This window comes from Moschus berezovskii, chromosome 24, assembly GCF_049115385.1.
Source record: "Moschus berezovskii isolate FMDL1 chromosome 24, NW_MosBer_1.0, whole genome shotgun sequence".
NCBI classification, from domain to species: Eukaryota; Metazoa; Chordata; class Mammalia; order Artiodactyla; family Moschidae; genus Moschus; species Moschus berezovskii.
Genome location: NC_142483.1, coordinates 46502031 through 46523165, shown reverse-complemented (window position 1 = coordinate 46523165; position 21135 = coordinate 46502031). Strand labels below are relative to the sequence as shown.

Below are 21135 nucleotides of genomic sequence, written 5' to 3'. Positions count from 1 at the left end.
AGCTAACTAGGGATGAGCTGTAGCATATAGTATGAGAAGTCGTGGAGAGGACTGGGGGAAAGGTGAAGTGATTGTTCCAGAGACTGGGTGTAATGGTCCTATGGCTGTGGAAGGAGAGGAGCAATTCTGGTTTGGAAGACAAAAACACCTTAGACTCTGGGAAGTCAGGAGCAGAGGCAGAGATCATTAATCTATCTTAGCTTTTGTCTGTAGGATATCTGGCCAATTTAACCCAGGCTTTTGCCACTACCCTCAATTTGATTCAGTTCAGTTCAGTTCAGTTCAGTCGTTCAGTCGTGTCCGACTCTTTGCGACCCCATGAATCTCAGCACGCCAGGCCTCCCTGTCCATCACCACCTCCCGGAGTTCACTCAAACTCATGTCCATTGAATCGGTGATGCCATCCAGCCATCTCATTCTCTGTCGTCCCCTTCTCCTCCCGCCCACAACCTTTCCCAGCATCAGAGTCTTTTCCAGTGAGTTAACTCGTCGCATGAGGTGGCCAAAGTATTGCAGTTTCAGCTTTAGCATCAGTCCTTCCAATGAACACCCAGGTCTGATCTCCTTTAGAATGGACTGGCTGGATCTCCTTGCAGTCCAAGGGACTCTCAAGAGTCTTCTCCAACACCACAGTTCAAAAGCATACTGGCCAGTAAATGATCTTAGTTTAAAAGTTCTCAGAATCCACCCAACAGCCACTGACTCCAGAAAGGACCAGCCTCATCAAAAAACAGCAGAACAGATTTAACTTTCTAGTCATTGACATAATTCCCTGTAGCTTTATACAGTTACTGTTGGAGTCTCTTGTACATTTTTCACAGAGCACTGATTTTCTTGAATTCTCTAGCATGAATGATGATGGACAAATGTATTGCCCAGGATTTCTCACTGGCCAGTTTAGCTGAGGTATGTGCCATTGCCAATTTTTCTTGTCCCACATGGATTAATGACACTTTTAGTTCTGGATGTGGAGCCCCACCATGGTCTTTCCTACAGTAAGCCTGGTTATACTACTGTGAGTCACAATCACGGTCACTCTTGTCCAATGCTGCCCAAGACAAATGGAATCTATTCGGCTCAGTCCTCTCTCAGTACAATGAATTAGAGTATTTGGTGACCTACAGGTGACATGCTTCTGAGAACTGCCCTGGTGGTCCAGTGGGTAAGTATCCATGCTTCCAATGCAGGGGGCATGGGTTTGATCCCTGGTCAGGGAACTAAAATTGCACACGTTGCATGGCAAAAAGTTAAGAGGTAAAGTTGTAGGAGAATTGGCTCTACCATGGTGCCCTGGCAGTTTCACTCATATCTATTGGTTTGGCCAATATATAGGCCATGCAGGCAAAGCCTTGAACTATAGCTAATCTGAGTCTTGGCAGATCACCTTGTGATCCTTCCAGAACATAAGAGGATCTTTACAAGCTTTTCAGCCCATCTGCCACTTCTGTCCCTATCCCTGTGGGAGGCTGTTATGAGACAGTTTCTCATTGCCTTCCAGATTCTGGTAAGTAATGGGACTTTCTCTCCCATTCTTCTCTGGTTTACTGCAGACTATAACACTGTAACTAATTTCCAGTAGTCATGTGCAGTTGTGAGAGCTGAACCATAAAGAAGGCAGAGCGCTGAAGAATTGATGCTTTTGAACTGTAGTGATGGAGAAGACTCTTGAGAGTCCCTTGAATAGCAAGGATATCAATCCAGTCAATCCTAAAGGAAATCAACCCTGAAAACTCATTGGAAGTTCTGATGCTGAAGCTCCAATACTTTGGCCACCTGATGTGAACAGCTGATTCATTGGAAAAGACCCTGATGCCGGGAAGGACTGAAGGCAGAGGGAGAAGAGGGCGACAGAGGATGAGATGGTTGAATGGCATCAATGGACATGAACTTGGGCAAACTCCGGGAGATGGTTGGGGACAGGGGGTTCTGGAGTGCTGCAGTTCATGGGGTCGTGAAGAGTCAGACATAACTTGGTGACTGAACAACAACAACACAGCACTGTTTAGCTGCAGTCTAAAATTGACTCCTCAGCAAAGTGTATCCCACAACCCATGTTGCAGTCATCCAGCCCCCTTTTGTTTTCGTGTCATTGTGTTTGGCGTGTGGGACAAGGACCTGGGGGATTGGGATGTTTGCCTACTCTTCCTTTTGCTGTTTTTGTAATTAATACATTATATGGATCTCAAAATGACAGATCATCTTTACTGGCCAAATCAATTAGGACTTGGCCTTGACCTTGCCTGCTGCCATGTGTTTGAGAGAAGAATAATAGACTAAAAATATGGGATTAAATGTGACAGACTCTTCCTTGCCTCTTTAGTTTTCTAAAAAAAATATGAACCAAACACTGATCATAGCCATAAGATACCTCTTTTCAGGTGGACCATAACTTGGTAAATCAGGTATTTGAGGGCTCCTTATTCTGAGCTACAACTCCCACAACTGTTTTGTCACCAGTTCAGTTTTCTCCAGCTGGTCCTGAGGAAAATCATGGGGTGAACATACAACAAACTGTTGTATGCCAGCATCTTTCATAATGATCTTCCCCAAGTTAAGAGTCTTTGCTTCCTTCTCAGTACCCGCAGACTATCAGCTATTGTCCTTTTATGAGTTACTCCAGTATTCTCAAACCAACCAACCAACTAATAAACCAGGGAGTTCATATGAGGGCTTCTTTGTAACTTTCCATAGGTATGGTATCTGTAAGCTCCAGTTCCTGAGGTACCTGAAACTGATTTTGAATTCCTGTGAAGCAGACATCTTCCTACTTTATTCACCCTCAGTTCAGTTCAGTTCAGTCGCTCAGTCATGTCCGACTCTTTGCGACCCCATGAATCACAGCACGCCAGGCCTCCCTGTCCATCACCAACTCCCAGGATTCACTCAAACTCACATGCATCGAGTCAGTGATGCCATCCAGCCATCTCATTCTCCGTCATCCCCTTCTCCTCCTGCCCCCAATCCCTCCCAGCATCAGAGTCTTTTCCAGTGAGTCAACTCTTCGCATGAGATGGCCAAAGTATTGGAGTTTCAGCTTTAGCATAAGTCCTTCCAATGAACACCCAGGATCGATCTCCTTTAGAATGGACTCGTTGGATCTCCTTGCAGTCCAAGGGACTCACAAGAGTCTTCTCCAACACCACAGTTCAAAAGCATCAATTCTTCAGCGATCAGCTTTCTTCACAGTCCAACTCTCACATCCATGCATGACCACTGGAAAAACCATAGCCTTGACTAGACGGACCTTTGTTGGCAAAGTAATGTCTCTGCTTTTTAATATGCTGTCTAGGTTGGTCATAACTTTCCTTCCAAGGAGTAAGCGTCTTTTAATTTCATGGCTGCAATCACAATCTGCAGTGATTTTGGAGTCCCCAAAAATAAAGTCTGACACTGTTTCCACTGTTTCCCCATCTATTTCCCATGAAGCGATGGGACCAATTGCCATGATCTTAGTTTTCTGAATGTTGAGCTTTAAGCCAACCTTTTCACTCTCCTCTTTTACTTTCATCAAGAGGCTTTTTAGTTGCTCTTCACTTTCTGCCATAAGGGTGGTATCATCTGCATATCTGAGGTTATTGATATTTCTCCCAGCAATCTTGATTCCAGCTTGTGCTTCTTCCAGCCTAGTGTTCCTCATGATGTACTCTACATATAAGTTAAATAAGCAGGGTGACAATATACAGCCTTGACATACTCCTTTTCCTATTTGGAACCAGTCTGTTGTTCCATGTCCAGTTCTAACTGTTGCTTCCTGACCTGCATATAGGTTTCTCGAGAGGCAGGTCAGGTGGTGTGGTATTCCCATCTCTTTCAGAATTTTCCACAGTTTATTGTGATCCACACAGTTAAAGGCTTTGTCATAGACACTGAATATACAAATGGACAATGGCCAGACCATATAGAAAAATGGAACTCTGACTCTCAATCTGCAGCAGCCTGTCCAGAAAACCAATACACTATTGGCAATACTCAATCCAAGAGGTCAAACTACTGTCTGTAGCAATCACTCCAGGAAGCCAAAGTAATCCCTGTAGTAATCATCCCTAAACAGCCAGAGTCTGAATAATGCCTCCTAACCAGTCACATAAGATGCTTTGCTTCTAGTAAGGCCTTATACTTAGAATATTTACTCAGCACATACTTGAAGCCTTCCTTTTTCCCTGCTATTAAACTTTCCACTTCTCTGCCAAATGCAAGTATGGCGGCTGATCTCTGAATAAATAGCCATTGGTTGTTCTCATCTCTGAGGTTTTCCTTTATTTCCACAACTTTCTTTAAAAGCTTAGCTTCCCGGCATACTCTCTGACTGTAGGTAAGTCGTTTCCTCTTTTTGGGCCTTACTTCAACTGAAAAACTGGTTCAACGTTTAATCATCCTTTTATTCAACAGACATTCTATGGCACTTGAAGAAACTGTGTCCTAAGAAGTGCTAGATTTGGGGCAGATATTAGAGACACAAAGGTGAGCATATCCAGCACACAGTAGGATTTGTGAAGAGGCCTAATCAAGGCAAGTGTGGGCTATGTTATATCAGCATCTATCCTGCAAAGGTGCAAGGAGATGGAGAAGCATGGTCAGTGGGAAGAAATGGGCCAGAGAAGAATTCTTCAGCGTCAGTGTCTCTGGGAGAGCTGGGCTCCTGGCCTCTCCTACTGCGCTCGGCGGAGGACCACAGAGTCGTGGAGCCCTCCTCCATCCTAGAGAAGCAGAAAAGGCAGGAGTGCGCCAGCCTCCACCTGTCGAGTGCGGCGATCTGGCCAACGCAGAACGTGGAGAGCTGCACATGGGGCTGGCTGGAGCGTGAGGCTGCATCTTTCAGGTCCGCTCCCGGGCCGATGGCTGGTACGTCAGCCCCGAGCGGTTCTGGAACCTTCCTCCCAGACACCCGGCCGCCCCCGGTCTGACTCGGCCAGCGGCCGGTGGCCCTGGGAAGTGGGGCCCGTTTCAGCCCAGCGCTCCACCTGCTGCTGGGACAGCCATGTTGTCAAAGGTGAGCGGATGCCAGGAAGCTGGCTATAGGCCCAGATGAGGGGTGGAAAGCAGGCAGTGAGGCGACGGGAAAATTGGGATACAGTCCTGAGTGGAGGGACCCGAGGAACAGGGAGAGTGGATCCGTCATCCCCCAGGCTTGCGGCGGCAGGGGAAGCGGATGCATAGGCCTGAACCAGCGCTGGTGTAGAGGTGTCCACAGAACGCTGTGCGCGGGATGAATGGACAGAACTTCCACGACTGGTTTTACAGAGCTGCTTTTGTTTGAGGTGGGTCTTGAGATGAACGGGCTTCCCTGGTGGCTCAGATGGTAAAGAATCTGCCTGCAGTGCAGGAGACCTGGGTTCGTTCCCTGGGTTGGGAAGATCCCCTGGAGAAGGGAATGGCTGCCTGCCCACTCCAGTATTCTTGCCTGGAGAATCCCCATGGACTGAGGAGCCTGGCGGGCTACAGTCCATAGGGTCACAAAGAACTGGACACGGCTAAGCTGAAGAATTGTGCTTTTGAACTGTGGTGTTGGAGAAGACTCTTGAGAGTCCCTTGGACTGCAAGGAGATCCAACCAGTCCATCCTAAAGGAGATCAGTCCTGAGTGTTCATTGGAAGGACTGATGCTAAAGCTGCAACTCCAATACTTTGGCCACCTCATGCGAAGAGTTGACTCACTGGAAAAGACTCTGATGCTGTTAGGGATTGGGGGCAGGAGGAGAAGGGGATGACGGAGAATGAGATGGCTGGATGGCATCACCGACTCGATGGACATGAGTTTGGGTAAACTCCGGGAGTTGGTGATGGACAGGGAGGCCTGGCATGCTGCGATTCACGGGGTCGCAAAGAGTCAGACACGACTGAGCTACTGAACTGAACTGAACTGAAGCCAGTAACAACTTTCAACTTTCACTTAACACTTTTAGATGAACACGAGGGAGGATCTGGATCTTCAGGAAGCGTTGGGGGCCGGAGGCTGCAGGTCTAAGGGCACAGAGCTGGACAAGGAAAATGTTTGGGTTCAGAACTGAATGGTGACAGGATCGGGCATGAGGGTGGTCATGCAGGAGATGATCCTTGGGAAGTCAGCTGGGTCCCTGAACGGTGACTGGAATTGTCTGTACGGCAGAGGACTTCGACTTTTTTCCGTAGGCAAAGGTGAGCCAGCCGAAGTCTTTGAGTGTGTTAGGGAGGGTACTGGGTGGGAATGTGCAGGGAGTAGTCACAGTTGGGCTCTGCCCTTTTGAGTAGAGCCTCTCCAGCAGCCTGAGTGTCTGAGGTGTCCTTAGCTGTCTCTTTGGCTGCTGGAAGTAACTGGGAGGGAGGGACGAGCGAGAGACCCACGCAGGGCAGCAGGACTGGCAGGAGTGAGGGTGGAAGGCAGTGTGCTATGGCAGGTAAGAGCCAGAGGGCCAGGCAGGCCTGAGTTCTGTCTCAGAACTCTGTAACCTGGTCGGGGGAGAGTTAGTCTCTGAGCCTCAGGTTCTCATCTGTAAGGTGGATCAGACACCCTCCTCGTGGGCCATGAGACACACTCAGAGTAGTGTGTGTATAGTGCTTGGCTCAGGCTCAATCAGTGGTAGCTGGTCTTTTTATCCAGGCTTGGTGACCTCTGCAGGAGCAGGACACGTGGTGGAGAAAGGCTGGCTCCCAGAGCTCATGTGGGAATGAAAAGGGAAAACTTGCAGAGACTCATGAAGAAGAAGAGAGAATGTTTGCCGAAGTAAAAATGAAGAGACGTGAGAAGATTGGTGGCTGATCCCTTATATCTTTATAAGTAGGGGGCAAAAATCTGCTGAGAGTTCCTTCAACATTCAGAATCTGGAAACTCAGTGGGCGTCCCCTCCAGTACCTCTTAGTGCCTCTTCTACCCTGACTCCAGGCCCGGGTCCTAGGACTGTCCTGTGGCATTTGAACACACGTCGTTTCAGGAGTCAGTGACCCTTGAGGACGTGGTCATCTACTTCTCTGAGAGTGAATGGACCACCTGGCCTCTACTCAGAGGGAGGTGATACTGGAGAATTATGGGGCTGTGGCTTCCCTGGGTAAGGGTCTTTCCCTTTGGACTCTGCCTATACCCTTTGGGATTTCTTGGCTCCTTCTTCCTCAAAAGCTTAGTACTCTTTGGTAACAAACCCTCAGCTGAGTGGCAACTTCAAGCTCCTGAGCTCTTAATGACACAACCTTAGTGGTAGCTGCGAAGCAGGAAGTCCTGGCATCCTTCTGGGTCTCATATAGGACATCCCTATCCCCGACTGAGAGTCTCTGACCTTCTAACCCATGTGCTGTGGGTACAACAGATGGAGAGACGATTCCTCGTGCCCCTCTGAGCCCTCAGTTCCCTGGCATCTCAGTTTAGGAGATGCAACCCAATAGTAAGCATTCTCACGCAGACATTTGAACTCAAGAGCTCTAGGGAGGGAGGGCCCAAGAAAGCCCAGTTTATTTTTTTATTTTTTATTTATTTATTTTTTAATTTATTTATTTTAATTGGAGGCTAATTATTTTACAGTATTGTATTGGTTTTGCCATACATTGACATGAATCCGCCCCGGGTGTACATGTGTTCCCCATCTTGAACCCTCCCTACCTTCCTCCCCATAGCATCCCTCTGGGTCATCCCAGTGCACCAGCCCCCAGCATCCTGTATCATGCATCGAACCTGGACTGGAGATTCGTTTCACATACGATAATATACATGTTTCAATGCCATTCTCCCAAATCATCCCACCCTCACCCTCTCCCACAGAGTCCAAAAGACTGTTCTAGGGCGAGTTTCAGGGTCCTTGGGCTGCGGATTTCTCTCCACGTCCGGAGGCGCGGACCAGCCCTCTCTGCCTCGTGCGTCAGGCCGCGCTGCGGTTATCCGCTCCGGGACCCTTTTTCGGGGCCACCAGAAGCCCAGCCCTTTGCTGGGGGCGCTGCCGGCGCCGCCCTCCGCCCTCTCTTACCAGTGGGCCGATTCTCTTGGTAGCAGTCGGGGCGGTGGGGAAATGGTCGTGCTTTCGGTGCCCGCCGAAGTCACTGTGATCCTGTTAGATATAGAAGGTACCACAACCCCGATTGCTTTCGTGAAGGACATTTTGTTTCCTTACGTCAAAGAAAATGTTCAAGAGTATCTGCAGACACCTTGGGAGGAAGAGGAGTGCCAACAGGATGTCAGTCTTTTGAGGAAACAGGCTGAAGAGGACTCCCACCTGGATTGGGCTGTTCCGATCCGGCAGCCTCTGGTATTGGGGCGGACGACCCGCATTGGATGATCCAGGCCGTGGTGGACACTGTGTGCTGGCAGATGTCCCTGGACCGGAAGACCAGGGCGCTGAAACAGCTGCAGGGCCACATGTGGAGGGAGGCGTTCAAGGCTGGGCACGTGAAAGCAGAGTTCTTTGAAGACGTGGTTCCAGCCGTCAGAAGTGGCGAGAGGCTGGAATGAAGGTGTATATCTATTTTTCAGGGAGCGTGGAGGCACAGAAACTATTATATGGGCATTCTACAGAGGGAGATATTCTTGAGTTTGTGGATGGTCACTTTGATACCAAGATTGGACACAAAGTGGAGAGTGAGAGTTACCGAAAGATCGCCAGCAGCATCGGCTGTTCAACCAACAACTTGTTTCTGAGGGATGTTTCCCGAGAGGCCAGCGCTGCAGAGGAGGCGGCCAGGCATGTCGCTGTGGTGGTGAGGCCGGGCACCGCGGGGTTAACTGATGATGAGAAGAGCCACTTCAGCTCATCGAGTCCTTCAGTGACCTGCGCCTGCCCTCCTCAATCTAGAGGAGGGGCCCGAGGAACCGGACTGTCTGCACAGCATCGTCCCTGTCGTCTAGTTTTGCTCTAATGGTAAAAGGCATTTGCTTAAAAAATACAGATAAACATGCACGGAAGTTTTGTTAAGTGTGTGTATGTTCAGATTTCCTTTCACAAGCACGTAAGTGGAGAAAAGAATCTCAGTTCAGTGAAAAGGAAACTTATTTTAAAGATGCTCTATATGTAGAAATTGTTTGGGACCACAATTCTAACCCTTATGGAGGGTGACGTGCAGTTGAGAGAAGAAATTATGACTGAACAGATCAAATGTGTTAATGTTTATCAAGTCATGGATCAAAATAGGTTGGTTTGAGTGGTTTCTCAGAAGCCTTGTTATTTTGAAACTAGAAGTATTTCAAAGACATTCCTAATAATAATCTACTTCCCCTTTTAAATTGTGAGCTTAAGATTACAACAACCTAATTTGAAACTATATTAATCTCTCTATTTACGAATGACAAAGCTGTTTGTTTCTGCTCCAGAAGAGAGCAGAGTTGGGAAAGAAAATGCATGTGAGTCTTGATTAACCAAGTGTTTATTACTTAAGAAACTTGCTGATCATTGTGGTGCCCACAGCGAGCAGTTGCCTTACCAGTGGAAAAGATGCACTAATGTAATAGCTAAAATAGAACTGTGCTTCCGAAGGTTTAACCAGACAGCCCTGATCCTGCCCGTTGTTACAGATTTCAGAGATACCCAGCTAACTACTTCGTAGCACAGTTTGAGAACATATGTTAATTCCTGTTTACTATTAAAAAATGAATGGTTTACTGAAATTTGTCCAAAAGACCTAGAGCCCTGATATCTAATATGAAATGGATGCAAGAAATGTAAATTTTATAACAGCGTTATTTATCCTGGTTCAGCCTAATGGGATGTCATGTCACTTTCATGTGATAAATAAAAGCATTTTCTTCTTCACTCAAAAAAAAAGAAAAAAAAGACTGTTCTATACATCTGTGTCTCTTTTGCTGTCTTGTATACAGGGTTATCATTACCATCTTTCTAAATTCTATATATATGCATTAGTATACTGTGTTGGTGTTTTTCTTTCTGGCTTACTTCACTCTGTATAATAGGCTCCAGTTTCATCCACCTCATTAGAACGGATTCAAATGTATTCTTTTTAATGGCTGAGTAATACTCCATTGTGTATATGTACCAAAGCTTTCTTATCCATTCGTCTGCAGATGGACATCTAGGTTGCTTCCATGTCCTGGCTATTATAAACAGTGCTGCGATGAACATTAGAGTACATGTGTCTCTTTCAGTTCTGGTTTCCTCGGTGTGTATGCCCAGGAGTGCGATTGCTGGGTAGTATGGCAGTTCTATTTCCAGTTTTTTAAGGAATCTCCACACTGTTCTCCATAGTGGCTGTACAAGTTTGCATTCCCACCAACAGTGTAAGAGAGTTCCTTTTATCCACACCCTCTCCAGCATTTATTGCTTGTAAACTTTTGGATAGCAGCCATTCTGACTGGCGTGAAATGGTATCTCATTGTGGTTTTGATTTGCATTTCTCTGATTATGAGGGATGTTGAGCATTTTTTCATGTGTGTGTTAGCCATCTGTATGTCTTCTTTGGAGAAATGTCTGTTTAGTTCTTTGGTCCATTTTTTGATTGGGTCATTTATTTTTCTGGAATTGAGCTGCAGGAGTTGCTTGTATATTTTGGAGATTAATTCTTTGTCCGTTGCTTCATTTGCTATTATTTTCTCCCGTTCTGAAGGCTGTCTTTTCACCTTGCTTATAGTTTCCTTTGCTGTGCAGAAGCTTTTAATTTTAATTAGGTCCCATTTGTTTATTTTTGCTTTTATTTCCAATATTCTGGGAGGTGGGTCATGGAGGATCCTGCTGTGATTTATATCGGAGAGTGTTTTGCCTATGTTCTCCTCAAGGAGTTTTATAGTTTCTGGTCTTACGTTTAGGTCTTTAATCCATTTTGAGTTTATTTTTTCTGTATGGTGTTAGGGAGTGTTCTAGTTTCATTCTTTTACAAGTGGTTGACCAGTTTTCCCAGCACCACTTGTTAAAGAGATTGTCTTTTCTCCATTGAATATTCTTGCCTCCTTTGTCAAAGATAAGGTGTCCATAGGTGCGTGTTTCTTGATGAGGGAAGTCATCTCTGCTCTCTCACGCTGTTGTTGAGCATCGCTTCCTGTCTGCTTCCTTGACCTTTGGGAGCCTCCGGATCCCTCTCACCTGAGTACCCCTGCCCCTTTCCCTGGATTTTCTTTTCTTGTTCCCCCTAGTAATTACCCTTCTTTCCCATCCCACCCCTGAAGATAGGCCTGGGAGGAGCCCTGGGGTTGCTCTGTGTCACCCTGCTTACCTGCCTGTCCCGATTCCTTCCCGACAGGCAGCGTGTCCATTTCCTACACTGGCTCTGATTTTCCAGCTGGAGCGAGGGGGACACCCTGGAGCTTGGCTCCTCGGGAAGCTCTGAATGGAGAGAGCCCCAGGGGCATCTTCCTAGGTGAGAGAGGACATGTGCCGGTCATCTGAGCAGTTCCCTTGTCTTGAGCTTTAAGTTGTTCTAGGAGTGTGTTCTCTTAACCTGCTGCTGTCGACACCGGTGGGATTCCTTGTTTTCCTTGTGTTCCCGTGGTTTTCCATCTTCCTGAGTCCTTGCTTTATTCATCCTGGCTCCTCTCTGCCATCTGCATGCATCTGTTTTGCTTTTTCCCCATCTCCCCTGTTCTTTTCAGGACCACCATTTATCCTCACTCCCTGACTACTTTTCTGTTTGCTTTCTGATCTGAGGTGCCCCCCCCTTTTTTAATCTATCCTGGCCTGCTTATAATCTTGCAGCAGAAGATTCTGACTGCCCTTTGAGGGTATCATGTCCATTTTTATCATGAGAAATCAAGCATTCTAAATAACCCTGAGCCAGCTCAGGGATTTCTGGTAGGAAAGCCTACCATTTGTCTAGGCCCAGCACAGGAAAGCCTACCATTTGTCTTGGCCCAACACAGGGCTTTCCTGCTCCTAATTTCCTGCTAAGAACCATGTCCTTTTATTGCCTCCCCGGGCCCGCTTCATCTTCTTCCCACAGAGGCTGTTGCGTGGACACAGTGTGACTTGAGCGGTGCTCTCCAATTTCCCATTCTCACAGTTCCTTCCTGTGTCTGGAAGTCTTTCCATGTTAGGATACCCTTGATTGCAAGTAATCACCCAGTTCACACTGGGTTAAATATTAAAGAGGAACTTATTGTTTTGTGTAATTGGGAAGTGCATAGATTTTGATCAGAACTTCAGTCTCTGCTCTTCTGTCTCCTCATATGTTAGTTTGTGTACAGTCTGGCTCCTCTCAGGGCTGTAAGGTGATTAGTAGTTGTAACCAGACTGTGCTTCTTCACACCTAGTGGGGAGGAACAGGGCAGGCCTTCCTTAGGCTCTAACCATTGTGAGTCACACTTCACCTGTTGCTCTGTTGCACCATCTTAAGTCTTATCTTGGCTCTAAATTGGTCCCGTAGCCAGGTGGAAGCTGTGCACTGATTGACTTGGCCTGGATTGCTGGTCCCTGAACGGGTCTCTCATGTAGTGAGTCAGATGGGAAAGCTTGCTTGGCTTATATCAGTGGGGGCCTATGCTAGAAGCTGGAGTTGGGATTTAGTTCAGTTCAGTTCAGTCACTCAGTCGTGTCCGACTCTTTGCAACCCCATGAATCACAGCACGCCAGGCCTACCTGTCCATCACCAACTCCCAGAGTTCACTCAAACTCATGTCCATTGAGTCTGTGATGCCATCCAGCCATCTCGTTCTCTGTTGTCCCCTTCTCTTCCTGCCCCCAATCCCTCCCAGCATCAGAGTCTTTTCCAGTGAGTCAACTCTTCGCATGAGGTGGCCAAAATATTGGAGTTTCAGCTTTAGCATCAGTCCTTCCAGTGAACACCCAGGATCGACCTCCTTTAGAATGGACTGGTTGGATCTCCTTGCAGTCCAAGGGACTCTCAAGAGTCTTCTCCAACACCACAGTTCAAAAGCATCCATTCTTCGGCGATCAGCTTTCTTCACAGTCCAACTCTCACATCCATACATGACCACTGGAAGAACCATAGCCTTGACTAGATGGACCTTTCTTGGCAAAGTAATGTCTCTGCTTTTTAATATACTATCTAGGTTGGTCATAACTTTCCTTCCAAGGAGTAAGCGTCTTTTAATTTCCTGGCTGCAATCAGCATCCTCAGTGATTTTGGAGCCCAAAAAAATAAAGTCTGACACTGTTTCCACTGTTTCCCCATCTATTTCCCATGAAGTGATGGGACCAGATTACTCCCACCCAAAGGGCCTGGCTACTCCCTAGTCGGGGAGGGGGAGGAGAATGGATGTAGGGAGGGAACTGCAGTGTCCTCTAGATTCTCTCAGGATCTCAGTACCTATTCTTGCCACCACTCAAGGGAATATCCCACCTCTGCTTTAGACAGAAAGCTAATAGCTAGGTTATTCCTTGAGCAAAACCCGAACTCCCTGACCTGCAGTAGACCTTCTTGGAGCTCATGTCCCTACTCAGTTTCCCTTGGAAATTGTAGAATTGATCTACAGTTCTACAGGCTTGGATGGAAGTTACAAAGAGACAGAGCTTAACTAATTCTGAATTTATTAGAGTGGACCTTTGTAAATATGTTCTTTACATATTTTTATCATTAGAGTTTTATCCTTAGGTGTTTATCATTAGAGTTAGAAGTGACTTCTGGAAATGGCTGAGTGAGGCTATGAGGCCCTTTTTATGGATGCCATAGAAAGACTCATTGTTGACCCTTATAAAAAGAGAAGGCTATGATGGATAGGAAGGAAGGGAAGTAAGAGATGGTGATTTCCCAGCACAGCCTCAGGAGCAGCTCTTTGAAATTCTATCAGGATACTTTTCTATATGAATTGGCTTTCAGCTCCTAGGGGCAGGTGCAGAGACCTTAGTCTTTCCTTTTTCTTCTTGACTTTTTAAAATGAATGACAAGTTTTTGTATTTGGGTGAACTGATGGAATCGCAACTTCCCTGAACCTCTCTTTCCTGTCCTTTATATTCTTATTACTCTCAAGTTTCAGGTCATCTGTGTTAGCAATCTTTCCCCCAACCTTCATTCTCCCCTCCTGCTTAGACACAGGGGTGGCACTTGAAAAAAAAATGGACATGTTAATACTGCTTGATGACTTTAGTTTCTCTGTCATGGGTGCAGATGACATCTGCAGCTCTGTTTTCTTCTTTCAGAGCGGGTGTTGAAGAGTGAGAAAGAACATTTTATCCTGAAGGAGAACATTCACGAGCAGGCACAGGACCACACGGTGCTGTTGAGTGGCCCCCAGTTCCGTGGCTCCCAGGAATTCTGGTTTGGAAAAACCTGTGACGGGGAGAAAAGCACTGTAGGGAGATGGCCTGACTACCCTAGATAGGGCAAGTGTGGAGAACACTACGCATGACATCACAGCAGTGATTGTCAAAGATGAGATGATCTTAGTAGAAGAGCGTTCAGAGGACACCGCTGTTAATACTCACCTTGTCCATCAGAAAAGCCTCAGTGAACAGGCATTCTATATACGTGAAGAAGGTGGCAAGCGTTTTGAGCAAAAGGAAGACTTTGATCAACATCAGAGAGTTCATAATGGACAGAAGGCCTATGGATGTAAGGAATGTGGGAAGAATTTCAGTTTTAGATCGCGTTGCATTGTACACCAGAGGATTCACACTGGGATGAAACCACGCGTATGTCAAGAATGTGCTAAAGCCTTCGGTTAGAAGTCAAACCTGATTCAGCACCGGAGAATTCACACCAGAGAGAAACCCTTTGCATGTAAGGACTGTGGGAAGGGCTTTAGTCAGAACACAAGCCATACACAGTGTCAGGTACATGGCTTCTCCCTGGTGTGGAGAGAAGCTCCACACCTGTAAGAGATGTGGGGATAGTTTTACCTGGAACCCAGTCCTTCTTCGACTTCAGAGAATTCACACCAGGGAGAAACTTTACGAATGTAAGGGCTTTGAAAAAGGCTTCATGGGGAACTCGGTCTTGCTCGGCACCCGTGGGCCCACGCTGGAGAGGAGCCTCGTGAATGTACTGACCGTGGGGAAAGCTTTATTTGCAAGGCACTTCTCACTTGTTATCAGAGACTCCGTACGGGGGAAAGACCCTGAGAATGTAACAGCTGTGGGAAGGCCTTCAGTTAGAATCCTGTTTTGATTATGCATCAAAGGTGCCGTGCTAGAGAGAAACCCTATAACCGTCAGACTTCTCACCTTCTAGAACAGTAGAGAATGCGTAATGGTGATATTTGTTTATAATTCTTACACTACAGAAACCCCAACCACAAGATGAAATGATGGCCCACAGTTTGCTGGACTGCAACAACCAGTATTATCTCACCCCTTCTGAGTGAATACCCTGTACTTTAGCAAGACTGGTCTCCCTGTTCAGCCATGCTCATACTAGGCAACGTTTAGCTGAGCACCTACTCTGTGTCAGGTACTGTGCTAACTGTTTTACCTACTTTCCTTAATTTTTCTTAATCCTGTAATGTAGGTATCCTTATCCTCATTTTATAAATCAGAAATATGAGGTTGAAAGAGGTTATAATACTCACTCAAGTACAGTCAGCTAGTAAACTTTAGAGTTGAGATTGGAACCAGGCCCAGTTGACTCTAGATCTACTGTTCTTTGTGCAAATTTCTACTCTTGCCTGTTTTTACTTTTCAAGTTTTCCTGGGCTAAAAGTTTCCCTTCCTCATCTAAGACCCAGCTCCTTCCATTGAACAGGCCTCTTTTCCTCTTCTAATGGTAGTCAGTACCACCCAAGTTGGTATTTAATTATGTGCTGTCTTATATTTTTGTAATAGTCTCATGCTTGTTAGTTCAGCTATAAACACTCTCTGGATCATGGCATTTCTTTCTGTCTTTCAAATTTTGAGGCATATTTACTTTTGACTAGGTATAACATGCTCATGATGAAAAAATTGAAATGGTTCAAATGTTTCTTGTCATTTCCTGTCTCTCAGTCCTCCTCAGAGACAATATCTTATTTCTGTGCCTTTCTGGGTACACACACACAAAGCATTTATTAATACTGCTTTCTGTAAGTCTACGCCACTTAAAACTGTATTTGCTATGATGATATTGCTGTTACATTGCCAACTCCAGGACCTTCTCTTCCTCAGACGTTGTGATCCTCCTTGAGACCACTGAGGTGACTTAAGGAAAGCAGTGGAGATGGTCCGGGTCCTGCAGTCTTGGGAGACTTGATTGCCCTTGTGTTATGAGAGAGTACTCTGGGACTGGGAAAATGTAAATAAAGTGGAATATTTTTTTCATAAATATTTGTATAGTTACAATCCCTGTCACAGCACCACTCTCCTAATTCTCTCCTAGTCTGTCCCCTTCTCATTGCCATAGCACCCACCTCCTGAAGTCAGCTGTGGGGCCATCTAAAGGCGGGAGAAATGGTCACTGTCTGATGAGGGTTCCCTTTCTGTTGGGTATCCTCAGTCAGTCAGCAGTGGAAGTATCATCAAGTATCTTGGCGTCAGGGTCACAAATGCCCTGCAGAGGTCCAGGATCAAAGACAAATGCTAGGAATGCTTAGCTTCTCTGCGGCAAGTAAGGGGACAGTGAAGGATTCCAGAATTAACTATACTTCAAATCGAGTCTATAAAGTAAGACAATATTTTGAAAAGGGGATGCAGGCTGTTAAAGTATTAACTGTGAAGAAATGCAGGATATTAATGAATAGCATTCTGCTGCTGCTGCTGCTAAGTCACTTCAGTCGTGTCCGACTCTGTGTGACCCCACAGACGGAAGCCCACCAGGCTCCCCTTTCCCTGGGATTCTCCAGGCAAGAACACTGGAGTGGGTTGCCATTTCCTTCTCCAATGTGTGAAAGTGAAAAGTGAAAGTGAAGTAAGTGAAAAGTGAAAGTGAAGTAAGTGAAAAGTGAAAGTGAACTCTCTCAGTCGTGTCCGACCCTTAGCGACCCCACGGACTGCAGCCTACCAGGCTCCTCCATCCATGGGATTTTCTAGGCAAGAGTACTGGAGTGGGGTGCCATTGCCTTCTCCGAATGAATATCATGAACCATCTTAAAGGATCAGATAGCCAAAGGCCTGATTCAGAGAAGCAGAAAGCTGGCCAACACAGATGAAACATTCATTCCGGATTCTCCACCTTTAGAGCCATTCTCCAAATTGCAGTTTGCCCCACTGCTATTTAAATCTCACTTTTATAAACTCCCAGCCAGTGAATATAATTGTTGAAGGAGTAAGGAACAGAAGCCAGAGGCCTGCTTGGACAAAACTTCTGCTTCCTGAAAAGCACAAACATACTGATAACTTCAGAACTTGGCCTAACATTGTCCAGCTAGAGCACCTCTAATAAGCAGTAAGCATTTTGTTTTATCGGAGAAGGCAATGGCAAGCCACTCCAGTACTCTTGCCTAGAAAATCCCATGGATGGAGGAGCCTGGTAGGCTGCAGTCCGTGGGGTCGCTATGGGTCGGACACGACTGGGCGACTTCACTTTCACTTTTCACTTTCACACATTGGAGAAGGAAATGGCAATCCACTCCAGTGTTCTTGCCTGGAGAATCCCAGGGACGGGGGAGCCTGTCTATGGGGTCACACAGAGTCGGACACGACTGAAGTGACTTAGCATAGCATTTTGTTTTATACTACACAGAACCAGGAAAGGGAAATGAGTAACGTGAACAAGTGTTTTGAGGAGCAGATATTACCGAGCAACTGCTTGTATTCAAACCACCATGTCAGGTGCTGCCAAGGAATGAGAAGTCTGACCTGCGCCCTGCCTTCCTGGAATATTAACCTGCTGCTGCTATTGCTGCTGCTAAGTTACTTCAGTCGTGTCCGACTCTGTGCGACCCCATAGACGGCAGCCCACCAGATTCCTCTGTCCCTGGGATTCTCCAGGCAAGAACACTGGAGTGGGTTGCCATTTCCTTCTCCAATGCATGAAAGTGCAAAGTGAAAGTGAAGTCGCTCAGTTGTGTCTGACTCTTTGTGACCCCGTGGACTGTAGCCTACCAGGCTCCTCCATCCATGGGATTTTCCAGGCAAGAGTACTGGAGTGGGGTGCCATTGCCTTCTCCGGAATATTAACCTAGAGAGGATTAAAGGGACCAACTGAGAAAATTCAAGTGAACCAAATCATTAAAGGCTGCTAAGTGCTATGAAGAGAATGAACAAGATCAGAAAGGGGGGGCATCTTTCTACAGATGCTCACAGAAGGCCTGTCCTAAGAGTAACATCAATGCTAAGACTTGAAGGATGAGAAAGAGCCTCTTATATCAAGAAGAGCTGTGCAGACTGCCTGATGCGTGAAGAGCTTGGCATATTAGAGAAGACAAGATTTTAGCAAAATGATCAGGGCATGTGTGGCACCAGTTGGGAGTGTAGAGATCGATGGGCCAGATCATTCGATTTCGTCCTAAGTGAGAAGAGGTCACTGAAGGGTGTTCAGTGGAGAAATGGCGTGTTTGATTCCTATTATAAGATGACGGTGAACTTCTGGCTGCTGAGAGAAAATGGGTTATAAGGGGACCAAAGTGGAAGTGGAGAGCATGTTGGAGACTGCCAGCAGCTCAAGTTGGAGATGATGGTGGCCTGGAGAGGGCAGTGATAATGGAAGTGAAGAGAAGGTGGACTGAAGATATATTTTGGAAAGAAAACCAGTGAATTGCTAATGGATTAGATGCAAGGATAATGGACAGGGAGGAGTCAGGGGTAGCTTCCTGGCTTGAACAGCTGAGTTAGTGGTGCCATTTACTGGAATGAGAATAGGTCTGGGGATGGAAAAATCTAACACTCTATTTAATACTAACATTTGCACTATGTGTGAGATGTGCAATTAGAAATTTCAAGTAGATGGTTCTGTATATGGACTGAAGTTCTGGATGGTCATACCTCAGTTCAGTTCAGTCGCTCAGTCGTGTCCGACTCTTTGCGACCCCATGGACCGCAGCACGCCAGGCCTCCCTGTCCATCACCAACTCCTGGAGTTCACTCAAACTCATGTCCATTGAGTCAGTGATGCCATCCAACCATCTCATCCTCTGTCGTCCCCTTCTCCTCCCGCCTTCAATCTTTCCCAGTATCAGGGTCTTTTCAAATGAGTCAATTCTTTGCATCAGCTGGCCAAAGTATTGGAGTTTCAGCTTCAGCATCAGTCCTTCCAATGAATATTCAGGGCTGATTTCCTTTAGGATGGACTGGTTGGATCTCCTTGCAGTTCAAGGGACTCTCAAGAGTCTTCTCCAACACCGCAGTTCAGAAGCATCAGTTTTTCGGCGCTCAGCTTTCTTCATAGTCCAATTCTCACATCCATAGATGACTACTAGAAAAACCAAAGCTTTGACTAGACAGACCTTTGTCGCAAAGTAATGTGTCTACTTTTTAATATGCTGTCTAGGTTGGTCATAGCTTTTCTTCCAAGGAGTAAGCATCTTTTTATTTCATGGCTGCAGTCACCATCTGCAGTGATTTTGGAGCCCCCCAAAATAAGGTCTGTCACTGTTTCCACTGTTTCCCCATCTATTTGCCATGAAGTGATGGTCATACCTAGAGCTGTGCATTTGGGAGTGGTCAAAAGAGCAGAAGGTATTTAAAGCTATGGGAAGAAATGAATGAAATCTCCTAGAGCTGCACTATTTAATACTGTAGCCACTAGCTACATATAGGTATTAAATTAAAAATTTAGGTCCTTAGGCACACCAGCCAGCTTTCCAACACACAGTAACTATATGTGGCATTTGGCTACCTTATTAAATGGTGTAGGTGTGGAACATTTTCATTTTTGCAGAAAGGTCTGTTGGACGGTACTGCCCCCAGAGAGAGTACAGCAAAATATGAGGACCCAGGATGAAGTCTTAGGTAATAAGACTCAATATGTAGGGAATCGGACAGGTAGAAGCACAGGAATAAATGCTAAGAAAGAGCAAGCAGGGACTTACCTGATGGTCCAGTGTCTAAGACTCTGTGCTACCAATGCAGGGGGCCCAGGTTCAATCCCTGGCCAGGGAACTAGATCCCACATGCTGCAACTAAGAGTTTGCATGCTTCAATGGACCTGGCACCTCCAAATAAATAAGTATTTAAAAGAAAAGAGCAGTTACCGAGCAATTGGCAACATTTACCTGTGGATACTTTATGCAAGCAGCAGCTGTAATAACGTTGACTTTCCAACTAGGACTACAGAGATTGTTAAAATCCTAAATATTCAAAAGCTCCCAGAGTGAAGTTGATACATATTGTTAGATGAGGTCAGTACCTTAAGCTGGAGGAGAGAGGGAATGGATAGGAATGAGAACCCATGGAAATGGAACAGTTTGGACTTCCAGAAGAGCATCATGGGAGTTGATGAACCCTAGAAACTCAAAGATGGAAATGACGTAGGCAGAGCAATGGAATGACAAGACAACGTTTAGAAGCGTCACAATGAGAGAATGAGCAAAAGACAGGTGTTCCAGGAGGACTAAGAAATAGCACGCGGAGGCAGATGGCCCCACCGAGAGAAGTCATCACTGGTCTTCTCCTTACCCGAGGCCCAGAGATAGCCGATGTCAAAGTTTCCATAGTCTGTTGTGAAGGATTTGCAACATGGAAGACCCATCAATTTCTAGTGACACTGCACACATCTCAAAGTCAGAAGTGGAATAAAATTAATACAGTTGTCCCTTGGTATCCACGTGGGATTGATTCCAGGACACCTACCACCAAGAGATGCAGAAATCCACATATGTCCAAGTCCCTTACATAAAATGTCATGGGGGACTTCCCTGGTGGTCCAGTGATGAGGAGTCCCACTGCAGGGGGCACAGGTATGATCCCTAGTCAGGAAACTAAGATCCCACAAGCCAAGTGGCATGGCTGATAAAGTTAAAGAAAATACCATGGTTTTGCATATAATCTATGCACATCCTCCTGTACTGAGTATGATGTAAGTGCTTTGTAAATAGTTGTAAATACCATGTAAATGCTATGTAGTTTCTGGGTGCACTGCAAACTCAAGTTTTGTTTGGGGAAAGTTGTAAATTTTTTTTTTTAATATTTTTTGATCTACCATTGGTTGAATCCACAGATAGAGGACTATATTCAGTTCTTAAATTTTGGAGAAATAGAAAGGGTTTATCTTTAAAAGTTGATGATAATTTCTAATAAATTGCAGCTAACAAATATTAAAAAGTCATTGATTATGGTGCAATTTTGTCTTCAAAATTTCAAGACTAGGGCTGAAAAGTGAGGGAATGGAAAAATAGTGAATAGATTTTTTTTTTTTTTCCACACAGTGAAAATTAGCTGGCCTGCCAGGAGTCTCTTAGCAGAATGAATAATTAAGACCCTCCTGTTTTGCCACC

The 21135-nt window shown here is 45.9% G+C and overlaps 2 pseudogenes; both read left to right on the top strand.

Moving 5' to 3' along the window:
* The first annotated feature begins 1129 nt into the window (after positions 1-1129).
* On the top strand, positions 1130-15097 carry ZNF662 (zinc finger protein 662; annotated as a pseudogene).
* On the top strand, positions 7970-8749 carry LOC129547630 (enolase-phosphatase E1 pseudogene; annotated as a pseudogene).
* Positions 15098-21135: the final 6038 nt, after the last annotated feature.